The sequence below is a fragment of the Protopterus annectens genome, chromosome 8.part0 (assembly GCF_019279795.1).
Source record: "Protopterus annectens isolate FY-2018-M chromosome 8.part0, PAN1.0, whole genome shotgun sequence".
NCBI classification, from domain to species: Eukaryota; Metazoa; Chordata; order Ceratodontiformes; family Protopteridae; genus Protopterus; species Protopterus annectens.
This window is the reverse complement of record NC_056741.1, coordinates 921,585,170-921,591,169: the sequence shown is the minus strand read 5'-3', so window position 1 is coordinate 921,591,169 and position 6,000 is coordinate 921,585,170. Positions and strand designations below refer to the sequence as shown.

General features: G+C 44.9%; 1 protein-coding gene across 2 annotated transcripts in view; it reads left to right on the top strand.

Annotated features, from left to right (window-relative positions):
- Window positions 1-6,000, top strand: part of LOC122809158 (suppressor of tumorigenicity 14 protein homolog) — a 1,180,509-nt gene that overhangs the window by 851,108 nt on the left and 323,401 nt on the right. The gene's annotated exons all lie outside the window — the stretch shown is intronic.

The window sequence follows — 6,000 nt, the reverse complement described above, 5'->3', positions numbered from 1 at the left end:
GCTCTCATGGGTAATTACTATGTTAACAACCCTGAAGAGCCTTTTTAGTCCATCTCATTCTTCCCAAATATATTTGACAGGTTTTGATACCATTCATTTTGTTGGGGCTATAGCTTGGGTATGGGTTATAGAGAATTGACAAGCCTAGTCTTTCTAATACAGACATAGGTGGGAGACACGGGGTGCATTTACCATTCTTCATCCACTGATACAATTTGCACTTGAATAATTGACTGGAGGAATTCTGCTTTACACTAATAGGAAGCCTTTCCACAGAAGGATAGTCTCGGAGGTACATACCTGATGTTCTTCGTGTTGCACTGTTGCAGTCATTAGATTTGGGTTATCTGCCTGCATGTAGCCCTCAACCGGCCTGAATATCAAAGTCTTGGATTCCTGCATCAGATGCTGTCCCTTCTTCCATGATGTCAGGTCATCAGGGGTATAAAACATTCAGCCGATGCCATTACATCAGTCTTTCTTGCCGCGCTGTGCCTGAAGCAGAAGCAGTTTGCAAGTGCCAGTTGGCAGACTCGTGAAATTTGCATTTTCGAGTTTCAGAATCGAAGTTTTCAAAAAAGCTAAGTACCCCGTTGGGGATCCTTTTTCTTGCTTTTAGCCAATGTCAGTAAAAGTTAACACGTGTATTACCTATGGAAAACAAATACCTCATAAAGATTTTCATTCGTACTGCATTCCTTGTTTAGGCCCAGACAAAGACGTACCTCGCTTTTGTTTTTTTGCCTTATTCAACCCCCAGACTATTTGTCGTCTATTTCTTTTTGCAGCAGATTATTTCAGTACTCAGTTTAACTATCTAGAAATGGCTTCGGTAAGCCATTCGACTACCGACATTCTGAAAAAAATGTAAAGATAAAGACAGACCACATAGGTCCAAAGCTGCCGACGACGCTTCCGTTAAGCTAGTCGCCAGTTCACCAGTATTCAGTGAGGCACTTTTGCAGCCCCTGATACCCACTACTTCAGATTCGCAGGCCTCTACTGAGACCCATTCGGAGTCCGGTATGCTGCGAGATGCTTCTTTGACTTTAATCTGCGGATGTCTCTACCTTGGATGGGTCCGGAGCTGCTGTGCAGGCACCGGCTTCTGAAGGTGTATTCAGGCCCACTGACTTGCATTTCAAACCAATGCCATCTTCTTTTTTAAGGCCTAAAACTCGACCCACGACTAGAAAACCGACATCCAAACTGCATGTTCAGGCCCATATGCCTAAAAAACAAATGATAAGAATGGCTAAAGACTTTATTACTTTAATTAGGGGAAGCCAGCCTTCACCCTCTGAGACCTAGAACTGATTTTCCTTTTGATTCTTCTGATCAGGATTCTGAAATTTCTGTTTCTTCTGATTACCAGTATTTGCTCTTATCTACCTATGAGGATTCTGATCCAGAGGATTCCATTCCCTCTGCTTCCCCTCCAGAAGATTTTTCTTTCGGTGTAACCTTGAACACTCTTGGGGAGCATTTCCGCTGGGAAACAAGGATTACTCTGACTCCAGAAAGAGGCTTAGGGAATTCTTACTCCTCCCTCAACACAGGCTTTTAGCTATCCCTCCTGTCCTGGACATTGTAGTTGATGCCTTCTTGGAATCTAGCCTGGCCCCAGACCCTTTACCTTCAGCTCCCAGGAAGCCTGAAAGGTATTAGAGTACCTGACTCTCTCAAGTTCCTCTTCAAGAATCCTACTGCGGACCCAAAGACCATTTCTCAAGATCTAAACACATTAAAGCTACTACTGCCAAAAACCCTACCCCCTCTGATAGAGATTCCAGGGCCTTGGACAGATGGGGTAAGAAGGTGTACACATCTGCTACTTTGGCCATTAGGGCCTTAAACTGCTAGTTTCATATGTTAAAGTATCAGCAGCATATTATGGGACTACTTAAACAGAAATTGATGTTGATTCCTGACTGTGCTGAGAATAATTACAGGATTGAATGCTTTCTGCTGAACAAGTTGATAAACATACTTTGCAATGTGGTTTTGACACTTTAGAAGCATCTCGCAGGGCTGCTGTCACTGGGTCTTTACTTAGAAGGCATGCTTGGCTTAAGGAGCAAAATTTGCCAGATCATGTTAAAGCTAAATTACTGGATGCTCCCTTAAAGCAAGACTGCCTGTTTGGCTACAAAGCAGAAGTAGTTCTTAAAAAGATGGAGGAAAAAGCTAAATCTTTGCAAACTGTTAAAGATTTCCTGCAAGTACAGCCTCCTAGATTTAGCAGGCATTGGCCTTCTAAGAATTGGTCCTTTCCTGTCTCTTCTAGGCCTTCTCAGTCCAAACCAGGAACAGCAGACCACCTAGGCTACAGTCTCAAGGTACTCACAGGCCTAAGTAGTGGGGGGCTCCCACTTCCAAAGCTGGAAGTAGTAAGACACCCCCTATGGAAAAATGTCACAATGACTTAACCTTAAACCTTCCAAGCCCTGCTCAAGTGCCTGCTTCCTTAGGGGGAAAAATCGCCCTGCATGCAAAAAACTGGGAACTCATTACCCAGGACAAATGGGTTTTAAGCATAGTTTTCCAAGGATACAGATTCCACTCCCACACCTTACCAACCCCAAACGGTTGGACAGACCTACCTCCAAATCAGTGGGCAGAGGCTCAACAGCAGGTTCTCTCTCTTCTAAGTATCAGGGCTATTCAACCTGTTCCAGCAGAAGAAAGAGGGAATGTTTTTACTCAAGACTTTTCCTGGTACCCAGAAAAGATGGCTCCTGGCGTCCAATCCTGGACCTCTCTATTCTAAACACCTTTTTGGTAATCCCAAAATTCAAAATGCTAACACTTCAACAGATGCTTCCAATGCTAGGCAAAGATGCCTGGTTGGCAACATTAAACTTAAAGGAAACTTACCTGCACATTCCAATAAGGGAATTTTGCAGGAAAAACCTACACTTCAGAGCAGGCTCCATGCACTATCAGTTCTCTGCACTTCCCTTTGGCTTATCTACTGTGCCCAGGGTATTCACAAAGGGTCTAGCTCCAGTCATTGCATTTTGCAGGCAAAGAAATATTCAAATATACCCATACCTGGACAATTGTCTAATTCAAGCAGAAAGCCGGGGCATGCTACTAAAACATCTGGCATTTTTAAAGAAGCTCTAACCTCACTGGGGTACACCATAAACAAAGTGAAATCTCATCTAGCACCCTGCCAACAAATTGTATTCCTGGGAGCAAGCTTGAACACAACTTCCCAGATGGCTTACCTCATGCCAAAGAAACAAGTTCATTTGACAGCCTACTTCAAACTACTGGCCACAAAGATCCAGCTATCTGCAAGGAAAATCCTGCAAGCCCTAGGGTTCATGGCCTCTTGCATTCTTGTAATTCCATATGCAAGACTGCATACGAGGAAACTACAATGGTATCTAAAAAGTCGATGGTGTCAACATTCTCAGGATCTGGAATCAATGGTTCCTATCATTCCTTGCATAAAGACAGAGTTCCTTTGGTGGGCAGAGGCCTGCTACCACAACAAGGGGCTCCCATTGACTCTACCCCTGCCACCAAAGCCCTGACAACAGACATGTCAGACTATGCATGGGGGGGGGGGCTCACTTGGCAGGGCAGTGCATTCAGGCCAAACAGAACCCAAGTCAGATGCACCTGCATATCAATCAAAAAGAAATAGTAGCTGTACAGAATTCCCTGATGGCCTTCAAGGACCACATTCTTCCAGAACAATTATTGGTAAAGACAGACAACACCACTGTTATGTGGTACATAAACAAGCAGGGGGGATCACACTCGTATTCTCTCTGCAGACTAGCCATGGCTCTGTGGAACACGGCCTTGAGCTACCAAGTGCACCTACAAGCGCAATTCCTGCCGGGCAAGCTAAATTCACTGACAGACGACCTAAGCAGAAATCTCATGGATCCATATGAGTGGAAACTGGAACCAAAGATATTCAACCTTTTGATAAACAAATTGGGGAATCCAGAGATAGACCTGTTTGCCTCCCCTCAGAACTACCAATTGGACAAATTCTGCACAAGGACTTCCCACAGTCAAGCTTGGAAAGTGGATGCCCTGTCCTTCACCTGGGAGAGCCTCTCAGTTTATGCCTTTTCCCCTCTGCCTCTCCTCTCGAAAGTTCTGCTAAAGATCAAATATGATGAACCAAGGACAATACTGATTGCACCAGACTGGCCACGCCAACACTGGTACCCCTCTTGCACAGTATGTCACTGCTGGAACCATGGCACCTGCCTCAGACCCCTTCCCCTACTGTCCCAGCAGGAGGGCCAGATTCTGCACCCTCAACTTCAAACCCTGAACCTTGCAGCCTGACTAATTCCTTGAGCTCTCCAATAACATCCCTCAGTAAGCAGGTGCTAGATATCATTCTGAAGGCAAGGAGGCCTAGTACTAGGAATTCCTTTGCTGAAAAATGGAAAAGATACTGTTCCTGGAGCCAGACGCAGGGGATGGGCACAATGTCACCCAGCTTACCGCATAATCTTCAGTACTTAGCAGAGATGCTCCACAAGGGCCTTTCCTTATCGTCAATTAAAATTCATGCCTCTGCCATTTCAGCTCATTATAATACCGAACCACCCCTCTTCTCTCATCCCCTGTTAAAGCAATTCCTCAGAGGGGCCAACATTTTAAGACCACCCAGGAGAGCCCCTCCTCCAGCCTGGGACCTTAACTTTGTATTGGAAAAGCTCACTCTACCTCCTTTTGAGGCAGCTGCAACTGCAGAGGTGAAATTCCTTCTAGCCATCACTTTAGCAAGAAGAGTGTCTGAATTACAGGCCCTCATGGCAGTGGAGCCATTCATCATCTTCCATGCGGACAGGGTGTCCCTCAGGACCAACCCTTCCTTTATGCCCAAGGTGGTGTCTAGTGTGACCCTTAATCAGTCCATTCATTTGCCTACTTTTTTCCCAAATCCACAAAATAAAGGAGAACGAATACTGCACTCTTTGGGCCTGCACAGGCAACTTAGATTTTATTTGGACAGGACTAAGCCTCTCAGAAAATCTGAACAGATGCTAGTTGACTTTGCTGCAGGGGGCAGAGGGGAAGGCCATTTCAAAGCAAACAATTTCTAAGTGGATAGCCCATTGCATTCATTTTTGCTATAAGCACCATATAAAATCTGCCCCACAGGGCATAAGATCCCATTTCACCAGGGCTTCATCTACCTCTACAGCCTTTATTGGAAGTGTTCCTACCAGGGACATCCTATAATCTGCTACCTGGAGCTCTGTACATACCTTCACCAAGCATTACCACATGCTTATTTTTTCTAAATCCAGAGCTGGTTTTGCCATTGCAGTTTTGCAGGGCTTAATAGCTGGTCCTAATGCTCTCTAACTTCCTCCTCCCTTCCTTAGGTTTGGGAATCAACCCATATGTAATGACTGCAACAGTGAAACACAAAGAACATAGTACAGTTGTGCACACTTACCATAAATGTAGATGTTCGAGTGTATTCACTGTTGCAGTCCTGGTTACCCTCCCTCCAGCCCCCTGACTTCTCTTGGCTATACGTTTCTTCTTGTTTAGTGTATTTCTGCTTTCTGGTGTGTTTGCTTTTTTTTGGAGGTGTAACCTAACATATAATTGCTTTCCATTATGGGGACACCTGACATCTGGGGCAAGAAAAACTGATGTAATGGCGTTGGCTGCATGTGTTGTACCCCTGACGACCTGACATCATGGAAGAAGAGACAGCATCCAACGCAGGAATCCAAGACTTTGATATTCAGGCTGGCTGAAGGCTACCTGCAGGCAGATAACCCAAATGTAATGACTGCAACAGTGAATACACTCGAACATCTACATTTATGGTATGTGTACATAACTGTACTTTCCTCCAACTTGTCTTATGTTGCAGCTGAAGTTCAGGTCCCTAGAGCAGGCATTTATAACACCGTTTGTGTTGCAAATGTGCAACAAGTCCATAAAGGCTGGATAAGAAGATGTTGTAAAGCCCAGGCATAGATTTCCCTCCAGGCAGTC